Raw genomic sequence first — 15,411 nt, 5'->3', positions numbered from 1 at the left:
GGAAGATCATGGGAAGGTACAAAATTATCTATCTGTTTATATGCTTCCATCACTAAATCATCAGCCAAACACTTTTTATTAGATGTTCCCTCATGGACACAAAATTAGATATTATTCATTAATCATGAGATTAATGACTCATTAGATTAGTAACTCATTAGCTATTTCTTCACCATCCAGATTTTCTCAAATTATAGTTTCCTGTAGAAAGGAAAACTGTTTGTTGTCTAGTCTATTTCAGCCTCATTCAGATCAAGATGATGGATCTATTCCTTATTATTATTTTTTGGGTTTTACCATTTAACATTATTTCTTCATCCAGCTGTCTCAAGGGTTTCTAAAAATTCAGCTCTAGACTGCAGATGAGGGCAAGGACTTCATAGAAGTGAAATTCTATTACACAAATGACTTATCCAAAACTTTTCAGGTAAGTAGCAGCCTTTCTATCTATTTTGGCTGACTTGTAATGAAGCCTTACTAAAAACATGAAATGGAAGATTGCTTCAGATGAACTCGCATTTCTTCATTATTTTAAAGAAGAAAAAGGTGGAAAGAGAATTTTTGAGCATCCTTTCTCTTATCACACAAGCACTTCAGTAGATTCTGAGAATGTTCATAAAATATGCAATCTGCATTATAATGCAGTGAATTCATCAGTGTACAGATATCTGACAATATATTTAACAAGAAAACTTTTTAATAATTTCATTGGTATGGGTTCAGTTGGCTTGATTTCACAGCAAATGAATGCCTGATACTTCTCTGAATCTGACTCACAATAAACCAACCTCAGTGCAGAAGCAATATCCTGATAGACCATGAACTTAAATCTACATAAAAGGTAGTCCCAATTTTCTTCCTTTCATAACATTTTTCACACTTTTTCTTACTGCTGAGGAATAGAGGATTTCCCTAGTTGATGTAGCCATTCATTGAAACATTATGCATGTTTAGAAGAAAAATCCATTTTCTTTTTCCCCAAAACAAGGGAGACTCAGCTATGATAGAGTGCTGAGATTAAAATTTCAACTGTACTGAAATATTCCAAGTTCTTTATCATTTCCTATCAGAACTGAAATAATGGTTACTGCCTTCTCCAAAACTGCAAATAACCTTCAGTGCTATTAGGAACACAACGAATAACATACACTTGCTCTTCAGGTAAAATAAATCACTAAAATTTGCATTATCTGGGTATATACAATTGAGAAATATTTGACTGTCTCTTGACAGAGTCTAATTGTGAAAGGCTTTCATGAAGAAGTTTGTAAGAATAATTGTGTTATCTCTGAAAAGCTGAGCATCTTGGTAAGTGCTGTTAAATGTTCTTTCAGATGCCCAATACATGCTCTACCCTCTGGGATCTTGACCAGCAGGGTGGAACAGCTGGTGCTCATTATTGATGGAATAGCCTCAGAGAATTCAGAGATCCACCGGGTTGATTTTAAACCTGTGCTGCCTCTACACCTAATGAGAAATAGGATATTTCTGATAATCACATATTTAAGTTGTGGGTAACTCTATATTAGCCTGATAAGTGTTTAACAGAAATGCATATTTGCAGTATCTCTTGAGAACCATTCCAAAATCTTTTAAAATATTAGAAAGCAGTATTTTTTACCATATCAGTTTTGGAGGACCCACTTTACAGCATGGATCTACAGAAGCCTCTTATTGATATTTATAAGCAGTGACTGTCCAATTGCTCAAAGGGTATTTTACATTAGACTTCACAAAGATTCAGGTATTTCAGAAAAGAGAATGTTCTAGAAGACACATTTTTTTTTCTTATAAAATCAATATTAGTTTCTTTTAACATAATTGTGAATTATTCTCATAAGTAACCACTACAACTGGGATTTCTATCAGTGGAGTTATTCAAACTGATACAACGAATGCAGGAAAATATGAGTTCTCCTATTCAAATCCAAGGGCTTTGCTTATACTGAGACTGCTGAGATGCTTGTGCATGGCACGGGATCAGGCACATGGTGCCTGAATTATTCTCCAGTTGTTAAGTGACTGAAAGGGTTGAAATTCTACAGATGTGTTCCTGTTGTATTTCTGAAGATATTCAGATATATGTTTTGCTTTGAGTTACCACTTTCACTTACCTATGTAAGACATGTTATAACACCTGTTAAAACTGAAGATCGGTTTTAACTGAAGATTCAGTTAAAACTAAAGATCAGAGTCTGTACAATTTTGTCTTTGCAGCATCAATAAGATGTGAGAAAGAACTGGTTTCTCCTCATTGTGGAGGAGAACGAGAGGCATGTACTCATGTCTACACTGCTGGCACAGGTGAGGACCTCTGCCAGAAGTCACCTCACAGGAGCCTTATTCCCCTGCTGTCATAGCCACACTTAGTGCTGGCAGGCCACAGGGTCACCTCTGTAAAGGAGTTAATTCAGATTCAAATTAACCACTTTCATAGCAAGTAAGTTTTACCCTGATGACTTTCTTGCTCCAGTTCACTATACAGTTGCACAAATTCTTATGTAACTGAAAGGGATGATAGTGTTTGTGGGCAGGAGGGGAAGCAGCTGTGATCTGTGAGCTGCCAGAGTACAACATGCACCAGAGGAGCTTTATGTCAGCTCATGGTGTTGGTGGACGTACAGCAGAGGCTCATCCTTAAAGGTTATTCTGTGTCTGACTTCCCCTGAAATTAGTGCTCTGAACCTATCTGACCTTTCAAAGCCAGATGTAAAATGTTCTTAATAGTGCACAAAATTAACGTAATTGTGCTGGCTAGAATAGGTGAAAGAAGCCATTTCAATGCTGAGGGCCAAGGAGGCTTCATGTATACCTTTGGTGATTCAAATCTTTACTCAAGAATAACACCAGAAAAACCAACAAACCAACAAAAAACTGTGGCTGCAGGCTGCATAGAATTAAGGAATAACCCATTTGATAATTTTTCTGTTAATACAGTATAGTACTTTCACTGAGAATTTCCAGGTGTTAAGCAGAAGACAAAGGTGCACAGAACTTTTCTTGCTATTGCTGAATTAGCCATTGAATTACACTCCATTGAATTACACTCCCAAGACAGTTTTGCATCTTTGTAGGCACAACTAAGTCTATAAAGAGCAAAGACACCAGGGTTTTAACCAACATAAATATGAAAAAAACCCTCAAACCCTAACCATAAAAGGTTCCATTTAACAAGAAAACAGGTTTTTTTTCTGTGCAGCTTATTCTGAGAGTAGTACCGGCAGGGAGCTCCTTCTCTTGTATGAGCTGTTTCTGTGCTGGGAGGAGGAGGGATAGCATTAGCTCTAGCTGTGCAGCTATCCCTTTTGAATACAGATAAGCCTTAAGGAGACAAGATACTGGCAGGGGGGCCAAAGTAAAAAATTCTGTTGGGCAGGTATCTGTGGGGAAAAAAATGTGCCAACTGCTCTCTGGCACATTTTGCAAACAGCAGAAATTTGCAACTGCCCCAAGCTGCCCAAAGTTATTCCTTCTTAATTCCTATCCACAGTGGAATTCTACTGAAGGGTATAGAAGTCAGTTTAGCTTTTTTAGCTGAATCCTTTTTGTGTGTTACTTCAGCTGTCCTGCTTGCTTTGTCGTACAGCACACACTGTTGATGTTAAGGGTCCTGCATGGCAGAAGCAGCATGGCAGAACATTTTATACAGAAATACAGACCAGCTATCTTCAAGTGCTGCGTGTCAAGCCAGTCCTTCAGTTCACTTGCTTCATGGTAACATTTTCCTTTTTTCTAAGAAAAGAAAGAGAAGGAAAATTAAGAACCTCTTGAACTAAGGACTTATGTGTCACATGCCGATGAGAAACCATTTTCTTCCACTCAGAGATAGAAAGTCCATCCTGTGTCTCAAGAAGTGAGTCCATTATACCAGAACAAGATCTGAGATAACCTCAAAATACTGATAGAAACTGCCCTGATGCTCATAAGTTAATCACGTCAGATCCAGTCAAGTTAATTAGATAAAAATGTTCTCGTTCTGCGATCATCTATGTTTTATATAATTCTCTATTTCCACTTGCTGCTGGAAAAATATTAGCAAGCTTAACAATGAGGATGAATTGTATTTCTCATAAAGCTTTTTTTAGCTTAAAGTACATGTGACAAATCTTTTTTAAGGACTTGTCAGTCACGTTCCTTATCCATCCAGCACCCTTAACATCAAATGCATCATGTACACTCAGCCGGGGCTGTGCTTAGCCTGGTATGAAGACACAAATGAAAAGCAAGTAGGGAAAAATTTTTCATATCATGTTGCTCATGTTACATGAAAGACATTCATGGTAGCAGGTCTTTTTTAAGTATTAAAAAATATAGAGGCACATCTTGTTTCCACAAGAATCAATAGTAGTTTCAGGAAGGACAAGGTTTGACTCAAAGACTCAGATAGTAAGAGACATCTCTGTTGATATTTTTGTATGAATGAAACTATTGTTTGTAATGAAAGCTTCCCTGAAGTGTGTGCCCTACCACATGCCCAAAATCTCTCACCTGTACTGATTTTGTATCATTTAAAAGTTGTGAATGCTTTTAATGGCTATTGCTTCTGGACAAAAGTACTAGGTCATGAGGAATAAATTTTGTTTGCTGCTACTCAAAATGATTCAAGGACATTTTATATTCCTCTGTAGGCAATTATACTTGTCACATCATTTATTTTATTGGGGAAAGGTACATTTTTCCAAATTCTTTGTGCTTTATTATCTCTTATTTAAAGGAGGTAGAAATTAAATTTTTTTCTACATGTGAAAAATAAATTCCAACCAACTCAAATGTTATTATTTTATTCATACCTCTGGAATGGTTAAATGGGGCACAAACATTCACATGACAAAAAAAAAAAAGAAAAAAAGAGATCCCAGAAGAGCAGGCCTTTTAATTTACTTTTTATTTCCTGTGGTCTCTAATTAGAGGTGTATGCCACATTATCCACTGTAGCCTTTAAAATAAAAAGCATTTATTGAGGCCAGCTCTAGAGTCTGTTAAGGTTTTTAGGTATGGCTTCTAAAAAAACCATAAGAGCAGTTTACTTTGTATAATATTTCCTCAGAAGCCTTCTGTATTCTTTGTTACCAGCAAATGCCACCCACTTTGTCCTCTGCCACCCTTGGCACTTCTACCTGCACCTAGTGTGGGACAGTCTGCAGCGGATCTGTCCATATGGAAGGAAAAAGGGACTTGGTAGAAGAGGGGTTTGGTGGGACTGCAGTTCTGTGCTGGAAACACTGCAGTGAGGGCAGAACTGAGGAGCTGTGTGGTGGCAGAGTCTGGCAGCAACCTGTGACCCGAGATCCAGCCCTCCCACCCGTATCGGGGCAGAGGGGCAAAGATTAATGGGGATTAATGGGGTACTTTGGGTATTTTTAGCTTGATTCCATATTCATTTTGACACTAGTCTCTGACTCTGCATGAGCATTGCTTCAGCTGAAGCCAGGCAGGGTTTGAGGTACATGCTGGCCCTGCTGCTTTTGGTGACTGAGTGCACCTTCAGCACACATTTAGAGAAGCCCCGCTATGGAGGGGGCTGCATGGGCCACAAGGGCCATCCTCAAGATAGGAGCAAATGAACTGTGTCATTTGTCACATTTCAGCTTTGTGACCCCAGACCCAGGCCAGCTGGGAGTGGTGTGGAGAACAAACAGGATGGGCTCATTTGGGTGACCCAAAAAGTAAAACTGCTTTAATGGCAAAATAACAGATGGCAGAAACCCAACACACAGTATAGGGTCAACTACAAAAGGTGGAAAAAGGGTGGGTACAGCAGCATATACATGGAAATCTGAGGGTGGATCTGAAGGCAGGGCTCCAATCACAAACTGAGATTAGGAGTATTAAAAATAATGCAGCAAACAACCAAACAGGGGAGAGAACTTAGAACATTCTGGAAGCATAACCTTATATGAACAGGCTTGCTATCATCCCACGGTCTTAAGTTGATACCCAACCAGTTCTATCTCCACAGTCATTCATAAGAAATGTCTTTTGAACTTGTTTGAAAAATCCCAGACTCTCCATCTTGCTGCCCAAAAATTCCTGTGTCTCTTGAGCCCTGCCATTAAAGCTCCTTCCTTGGTATTTCCATACTTTGAAATGCAAGCCACCATTTCTCCTCCTGTAATGAACACCACAGGGAACACACATGTCCACCTTGCAGCAAATGAAATGTGTTTTCACATTCCATTTTCTGTGTTCTGTGCAAAAAGAGTGCTAAATCTTCTACCATTTATTGTGGCTTCTGGTAAATTTTCCTCAATTACTTTCCATTATTTTGGAGCTGTTACAACCCAATCCATGTGCTATAATCTATCTGAGACTTTACAAATGTTCATTGGTATATAAAGATTATTTTATATGACTTGATGATCACCTAATATAGAGCAAGTTTCACATTTTTGCAAAAGTAGGGCAACATTGCCTGAAAATCTCATTGAATCACCTGTATCTCCAGATTCTCTCTTTATGAACTGATACCTCTTCCCTTATTCATTCAGTTATTTCTTTTTCATCCCTATGTGTGGCACTTTGCCTCTTTCCATAGAAATTAATCTTACCATTTTGGCTAGGGCTTCCCTGGATTTACAGCTACTCAGCAGTTCAGGTTTCTAGATTTTCAAAAATATGGGAAAATGTTCTTAATACTGCAAGGCAAAGGTAATCTGTACATGAGTCCAGTGCTTCTACACCGTGTTATTCCTGCTGTGATTACCCAAGTCCATTAGACATATCTACCACTCGCTAAAAATGCCAATCAAGTCTGAGATGGGACTCCCAATGTTTTATCTGTGTGGCCAGATCTGCAAGAATAAATGTGTCTTTTCTACCTGAGCATTGAAAACCAACTTCAGACTATAATGGAAGTAAATCCTATGTACATATAAACCCTTGGTATTTAAACCCAACTTAGTACTTTTTTTTTGCATATAAGCATGCCCCTCACTATGACTGGTATATTTATAGGGTATTGAAAATACCGCATAAAATTAAACAAAGTAAAAAATTCCATCTAATTCATTGCATTAAAAAGTGAAAATACTTTTTAATATAATGAATTAGAGATTTAGATTCAGGAAAAGAATAAAGAGTCAACTAATGTCAATCAGTTTCAATTCACTGATCTCAGAGTGTGTTTCCTACTACCCATCGAATGACAAGCAAATTCAGTTTTTAGGTGGGATTTGAGTGGGTTTGTAGAGTGCCTGGGATGAGATTGTCCTCCATTCACTGGGAAAATGAAGGAAGAAACATTAAGAAGTCAGGCCATTAAAATGAAAACAACTCAATGAAATATTTAATAGACAGACTAAAATATTATTAATATTAATAACATATATAAATAATATGTTAAATTATTAATATTTAATAGATGTAGCAGCAATTTCTGTGACTTTCAGATACCTATATATTAACATGTCTGTACCCATGAAAGTGTGTTGTTAGACATCTGTGGATTGCATAAACATCCTAGCTCTGATTTGTGATGTTTCCTTTCTCAACTCAAAATGCTTGGCTCCACACAAGAACTGTGCTATACAAGATTCAGCCACAAATGGTGAGAATGTTCTCACTCAGTACCAGCTATTTATAATTTCAGTGTGCAAGCTTATCTAGCTTGGGTAGTAAACCATGGAAACATATATGGAGAGGTTTGGGTGGAATGAATCTCTTCCCATCAGCCTTGGAGGAGATGTGATCAATTAGCTTAAAAGAGATGATTAACTGTTAGAAGGCCAAAGCTAAGTGAAGTAAAACCTGTGATGTTTATAACTGTCAGAGAAGCAGACTTAAGAAGGTGGGTAAAATTAAAGGTATAGTTTTGGATACCTGCATAAGAATTTAAATGTATTCTATGTACAAATCCAAGCAAGTAGATGAGATGGTGATCCAGAAGCACAACACATGTGGATTATTTACATTTCTGCTCAGCAGAACAACTTCTCCATGTATTTTTCTTGATAGATTTCTCAGCCCTGCATTACTCTGTCATCAAAAGAGTTTTTCTGTCAGCACATGAGCTTTTCTCTATGTGTCAGTGACAAACATGTTGGCTCCATTTCCACTGCAGAAGAACCACACTTCAATGCACAGGTGAGAAACAGATCTACTGCCATGCTGCTTTATTGTGTGGCAATTCATTTTATGGATTTGCTGATGTAATATGCCTACTAGAGAATGCAAAGAACACAACCTGAGAAGGGTAATATTTTCGGGAGATATTTGAGCTGTAGTAAATCAGTGAATTGCTTTTGATTTAACAGAACTGTACCATTTAATGCAGGGAGGGTTTGATTAACAGGACTCCTGGGAAGGAAGGAAAGCATGTGTGATAGTAATCTCTCTGTGGTTACTATCTGTGGTTCAATATCAGCTAATATCTGCATAAGCAAAAACAATTTCAAGAAAAATACTCCCTCCTGTTCTTTATTTTATAAATTTATGTGTATGGATTAGATCCACAAGTTTTCATCTCTTTTGGAGCTGAAGTGAAAATGAGTAGAAAGAAAGAAACAGGAAAAAAAAGAGAGATCAGGATAAAAATGAAAAGCAGAAGGCCTGAGCTGGCCCTGTTGGAGACTGTGTTCAAACAGCTCTCTTGTAAACCCCAGGTAAGAGGCATTGTTTTAATTAAAGGTGATTTTTAATTAAAGGTGATTTTTAAAAAATGTTACTATTTGTAACCATTCAGTATATCTCTTTAAGAAAAGCAAAAAACTAGACAACAACAAAAACAAAAAAGCAAGCAAGCAAGCAATCAAACAACCTAACTTGCAGTAAGGGAAGGATTAAAAAGTGGATTTAAGGTAAAATATAAAACAAACAGAAGAGAGACTGTCCTTTGAAAGAGAAGGACTTGAGAGAAAGCATGTGGAAACGTAAGGAAAAGCTGAGCACAAAAGCTACAGCAGTACAAGGGTGAAATAAGAAGCTTGGTGAGCAGCTGGGAGAGAACAGAACTAGGAAATGTGCCAGTGAGTGGAAAAGATTAGTTTACTGTCTCTGATGATGAGAAAAGGACAAAATCAAAAAGATTACTCAAACCATGTAAGAAGGCAGATCCAGGAGTTTTCAAACCCTAGATATTCAGCTGGACGCTATTTAATCAAATGTACTTGAATAAAACCAGTGTTCCTTTGAGTGTAACCATTTCAGATTCTAATTTCATGTAAGTTATTTTTGCTCAGAAAGTGGCTCATTTATGGAACCAACTTTCAAGATTCATGGGTCCAATTTTGAGCAAGAACTGTCATGTGGAGAAGAGGTGAGGAACCACACACCTCCCTCTGCCCAGGCTGTTCTTGGCTCATTCACTTCTCCGAGCACTGAATTCATTCACAAATTGGGAACACCTCCTGCTGTTACTCTCCAACACATTTAGTAAAGTTCTGAATCCCAAATTAGTAGTGGGGTGTTGCTAGGTTTTGACAAATGTTCCTATAAATTTATTGCAGTATTCCCTGCTTTGTTCAGAAAGGTTGCTGTTGTCAAAGACAGAAGTAAGCTTGAAATTAAATATTTCTAAGAATATATTTTAAGGTATAATTTTCTTCAAACACAGCTACAACACGACCCAGCTGTGTGTACAGAATTATAGCATTAGCCTTTACACAGAGTTAATATGGAGGCTTTTGGTTAACCTAACAATACTTTGCTGTGTGGCCAATGCATTAACATGTGTATGAGTGAGCACTTGTCCATAAGGAATTTGTCAGACTGTCACCAATGACCAAGACAGGCAGACCAGGATCTGGGTAAAAACACCTGAGGATCACAGCAATCACTCTGAAGGGAATTAAAGCAATAGATTAATTGACAATAAGAGCAATTTTCCTTGTTCATGAATCTGGATTTCCCTTGGCTGCCAGAATAGTAGAAGAAAGCAGAAAACATCCTTGACCTTCTCTGTCAAATAAAATGCTTCTCCCTTTCTCTTTGTCTGATTTGCAGAAAAGTGGATTTTTTTTTTTTTTTTGAGTGATTTATAGGGTCCGAGAATTACAAAGAAAAGGTTTCAATAAAATAGTACCCAGATTCTCATTTATTCTGCTATGACCTGACCCATAAAGACAGGTAAGAGAATGTTTCAAAAGTTGTCAGCTTGTATCCTTGTAGTCTACCACACTTCCTGACTTCAAAGTCCGTGGTGCACCAGTTAGCCTGCGACTGCAGTACAATTGCTTGAAATAAGACTGCATGGATCTTTGGGAAAACAGCACTGTCTGGAGAGGGGTGATAGGTGCTCACATCTTGTAACTCTCTGTGCAGTCCTTGGCAAGACAACTTGTCTGGCTTCCATTTTTCTATCTGAAAAATATCCCTTCACAGGAAATTCAGGCAGTTTCATTAGTTAACCCCTAATTGGAAAAGCACTTAAACAAAAATTCAGTTAGGCCTTTTTCAAAAGAACAGTTTAAACATGTGCTTAAATGACGTCTTGGATTTGAGTTTACTGCTTACAAAATGTTTCATATCTAAAGACAAAAGATGGTACATTAAGTTATAGAGATAAGGTTTATATATACACTGTTAGCAGAATAATAAAGTGATCATTTGACAAAGCAGTTAGCTTTTTTGCCTTATTACTGATAGTGCTTGCTGGCTCTTTCTATGAACATTATTTCTGGATTAATTATTTTTGTGGACAGAGCCTGAATAAAACACAGGCACAACAGGGCTAAGCTAAGAGTGAACTGTCTGACCTATGAAATATTTTGACATGACAAAAATGTTCCGTTTCCATATCACTAGGAAACCAAAACATTTCAAAGCATTTCAGCATGGGAAGCATGTCTATGATAAGGGCATTTCTCTGGGGTACAAGAGATAAAAATTCAAGCCTGTGTTTTCTCACTCTCCTGCTGACTGGACAGGTAGCCACAAGCACAATTCTGGAGTGGGTCTTCCCTGTCTGACAAGGAACTCTGCCCTCCTCTTCCTCCTCTCCACTTTCTGTCTGAAGCTGAATTTTCCTGTGACAGGATTTAATTTGGGGAAATCTCTATATTCTGACCAAATCTGGTTTCTTTAACAGATCTGTTCTCTCAGATACCCAGGTCTCCACAGGTCTCACTCATTCTTCTCTGGTGGGGTTACAACTCCCACCTTAACCTGTCCTATGTTTAAACTGCTTCTGCGACTATAATAGCAAACATTTCTCTCAGGAGGAGAGATAATCACAAATTCAGATGTTACAGCTTTTTGTTTCTGGGTCCCCATTTCTCTTTCATAATGGAGTGCAAGAGGAGGAGAGAAAATAGAAGATAATGTTGGTGTTTATGGTGGCAGGTATTCTATTTCAGAGGGATCAGTATCATCAGCAAAGCCAGGTGAGATCTGCCACTGCCAAATAAAAAAACCTTGGTGGGCAGGTATTCCACCAAGCTGGATTGGATTGGTCTGGCACAAAGAGACTTCCAAATATTTATTGAACATTTACACATAATTTATTTTCTTCCAGTTGCAATAAATGGACAAATAAAATACTGGAAGTGTTTTGAAGCATAGAAATGAAGACTACACACTCAGAAACAGCTCCAACTAGTGTAAAACACAACAGCCCATCTGCTCAGCCATAGATGTTACTGTGAAAACATCAGCCTTTGTCTCAACCCTCTACACCACAACCTACTGGGCAGAGAATCATTTTGGTCTTCTCACCAACCAATAAACCAGATACAAATTCAATGCATTGTCACCACCACGAGGAACTCCTCAGCTCCAGGGGATAGAAGAAGTCCCTACAGCAGGACTTTTTGGAGATGTCCCCTCTGAGTACCTCAGGTGGAACACGTGTGGATGGTAGAAAGCAGCTTTGTTTCAGTACAGGCACAACAGGACTGGGAATATCAGCTGTGACAGGCACTGGCAAACTGTGCTGGTTGCTGTACCTGACCAAGCACAGTGAAATGGACTGATGGATAATCACCTCCACCCTCTGACCCACCAAATGATGAGGTACAACTCTGTGCTAAGGGAAATCTTAACTATGTGGCTTGCTGGGTGTGGAAGTTTGGCCATGAGAGGAACATCCACTGCAAGAAGTAAAATCAATTTATGCAAGCCTATTTAACTTCAGTAAGATCTTCATACCCAGAAAAGTCATTTTTGTGATCTACAAATAACAAAGCCATTTTGGGTACAAATTTGAAAAAAAAAATACATAAATATGTGTACATATGAATATGTGTGAGTGTGCCATTTGAGACAAGAAAAGAACAGGTCATCATTGTTGTGATTTTAACTTTTTAGTTACTTAAATCTCTTTTTATATTTATACTGTAACACAAGCTGTCTTATTGAACAGATTATTCTGATACATTTTTCCTTTTTGAATTATTAGTAAGTATATGACAATTATTCAGGGAATCAAATTATTCATTTCTTCCAGGAAAAGTAAAACCCAAAGACTAGGAAAGGAAAATATTAAACAAACATCATATAATGCTTGGATCCTAATACATCCCAGTAATAATTTTTTTTCTCTACTGAATTCCTTGAAGGAGAATAAAGACAAAAATATAACTCTACAAAAGATTTGAAAATGTCTTATGGTGAAGTAATCAAAATGCTTCCTGTGTACTAAAATATTTCATTGGCTGCTAGAAACACTTTACAATATAAAAAGTTAAATCATAACATGTTTGAAGTAAATTACATTAATATTAAATATTCCTGTTCAGTTCAATGAGGAATAGGACTTCATCAATAGCTCTTTCATCATTTTCTTCAGGTATTTTGGTGGCTTTTTGTCTCTGATTTGCACAGAAAGTGTTCCCAAGCTTACTAAAATTAGCGCAACTCTCTTCCACAATTTCTTGTCATCCTGGTGCGTCTGGGATCAGGCCCAGAAAGAGGAAGGAATGTCTCTCTGGAGAAAAGATAAAGCATATGAAATTGGGGCAAAAGAGAAGTCTCAGGAAAAACACAGGAAAAACCATTGCACAGCTCAGGCTTAACCTTCCCTGGAGCAGCCAGGTCAGCAGGGCTGGGGGAAGCCGTTCTCAACCCAGCAGAGCCCTCTTCCCATCAGAGACAACCAACAGGAGAAACTGGAGAAAGCTTCAATCCCCAGGCTCCCAGAGCCTTCCTCACAGAGCTTCCCACAAAAAGGCATGGAGATTTCATATCATCAGCTGCTCAATTTCATGCACCTTTGGAGGGCACTTAATCATGTACATCAACAGAGGCAACACTCAAAGTTTTCTAGAATATTTCTGTTCCCCAAATAGATACTTGAGCAACAAGGATTTCATTTATTTATTATCTGTATTACCTTTAGTTCTACTATTTGCTTTTAACATAGTACAAATAAGTTATTGGAGGAGAGGTAATATACCTTTGGGTAATATTCAAAGATTTCCTGGAGTCTGTAACATACAAATATCAGATTTATTTTATTAATCCCAGTAAAAGGATTTTTGGAAAAAAAAATATAAAAAGAGCTTATACAAGAGAATACAATAGGATATAAAAGATACTTATAGTCCGACATTCCAGAAAATATTGTAGTGATATCATTAATGGTTTTTCCTTTAGGGAAAATAACATCACTACGCTTCATCTCTATGTTTTACAGCTAAGTTGCTTGTGCTTGTTCAGCAGAAACAGTTTACAAGAGTTCAGTTCAGCACATATTTGAACTACATCAGCATCCATGTAAATAAACTGTAGGACTGTCTTTCATGTAAATGGGTGCCTTTTTGATTGAATGGACAGCACACTAGTTGTTAGCCGATGATGGAAACATATCTCACCAATATTTAATTATAGCTCTGGAAAGGTTTTTTCTTTTTCAAATCAGAACTGTTTTGACATAGTGTGTTCTCTTGAGTGCTGTTAGTTTGTTACATAGCTAAAGATTTCAGATAACTGGTCATAATTAGAAGACGTGAGTACATGATTCACGTGTTGTTAATTAAACTTGTTAATAACTCTTAAAGCTTTTTTATGGAACTGGCAGCTACCTGGGAACTCAGTACATGATAGTTTGCACCTGTAAATGTGATGCAGATGACACACAATTCAGAAGACCATCTGGTGAGGGGAAAATGTGATTTTCACAACAGGGAATAGGGAGCACTGGAAAAAACCCAAAACATCCCAGCCTGGAAAGGAGACTCTCCACCCCTCTTTGTTTTCCCTTTTCTAAATGCAAAGATGTTTCCTGAAGGCAGGTACTAAGGAAGGTTTTACTAGCACACTAAACAACACAGAAAAGCACAGATGAACAAGAAATACAAGAATTGTGAAATGATGCAGCATCACAGACCTCTCTACAGAATTGCAAATTAGAGAAATAAGCAATCCTGAGAAGACCAGAAACTATTCATTAACTGAAAAAATTTAATCCAGAGTAGAATAGTTATTTTCAGTAATATTCAGAGGTTTGTTGCACAAAGCCCAATTTGAGATAATTAGCAATGATCAATCTTTCTTTCATTATACCCCAGTTTTGACTGTAGTGGGAATTCAGGGTGTGTAAGACAAACTCAACTGAAGAAACATGAGGTGATTAAAAATTAAATAAATTTAATCTATTTTGTTTAAGGCTGATATTATAGTGTACTTTCTTACATAACAAAGCAGATCATGGAGAACATACATGAACAGCTGAGTATTGAAAAATTAGTAAGTGCAAAAACATTAAAGAGAAAGATAGCCAATGCCAGATCCTAATATATATGTGAAAGTCTGCAGTCTTATTCAGTAGTAAGTAACAATGACTGGAAGATAGTCCACCATCTCACCTTGTTCAGTGAAGGCAGAAGAAAAATGTTGCCTACCAAATCTAAATGGTCCTACAATACTCTCTTCAACAAAGAGACAAAGTCGAGCCTTAGAAAAGATCCGTTAAGAGTGGTAATTAGACCAGTCATTAAGTGAAAAAAGTGACAAATATGAGAGAAGATAAGACAGAGTTACTAGGTGAAGGAGCACATTTCTTTCTTCCTTCTGCTTCTCATGAAAACAAGACACTATCCAACACTCACCCACTTCTGATTGCAGTAGGGTATTTTATTCAAAGAATCCTAAATCTCTGCCCTATATGTGAATTTCCTGTTAAAGCCTTTGTTGGACATCAATACTGCACTATTTTCATCTAGTTGTAGACTTTGAAAATGGCTGAGCCAGACAAATGCTGCTTTTTGTGGATACATTAGTATCTATGTCTGGGAAAGCAGACAGTCACTGCCGTGCTTTGCTCCATAAAAAGCAAGAAATGCATTTTGTTACCTTTGAAGGAGGCCTACTCAGAATGCCTTACACTATCTCAGGAAACAATAAAAAGTTCATTTGCCAATTGTATTCTCATTGAATCAAATGATTAAGTGATATGTTTTTCTTATTGTCTGGATTTCAATTTGCTTTCTCTTTCTCTAGCTTTAGGCATTGCTTATCCCTTTTATTGTTTGTCCTAAT

At 37.5% G+C, this 15,411-nt stretch overlaps 1 long non-coding RNA gene across 3 annotated transcripts in view; it reads left to right on the top strand.

The window, feature by feature from the left end:
• Positions 1-219: 219 nt before the first annotated feature.
• The window catches only part of LOC107205228, a 57,387-nt gene continuing 42,195 nt past the window's right edge, over positions 220-15,411 (top strand). The window contains exons 1-4 of one of the 3 annotated variants that reach the window (XR_001521891.1): positions 220-427; positions 1,234-1,308; positions 7,954-8,082; positions 11,450-15,209. This is a non-coding gene — a long non-coding RNA (uncharacterized LOC107205228). Of the gene's footprint in view, positions 428-1,233; positions 1,309-7,953; positions 8,083-11,449; positions 15,210-15,411 lie in introns of those variants that run through there. The other 2 variants (XR_002001709.1, XR_001521892.1) reach the window with 2 other exon arrangements.

This window comes from Parus major, chromosome 1A (assembly GCF_001522545.3).
Source record: "Parus major isolate Abel chromosome 1A, Parus_major1.1, whole genome shotgun sequence".
NCBI classification, from domain to species: domain Eukaryota; kingdom Metazoa; phylum Chordata; class Aves; order Passeriformes; family Paridae; genus Parus; species Parus major.
The sequence above is the reverse complement of the archived record's forward strand: the minus strand, read 5'-3'. Positions and strand labels throughout refer to the sequence as shown.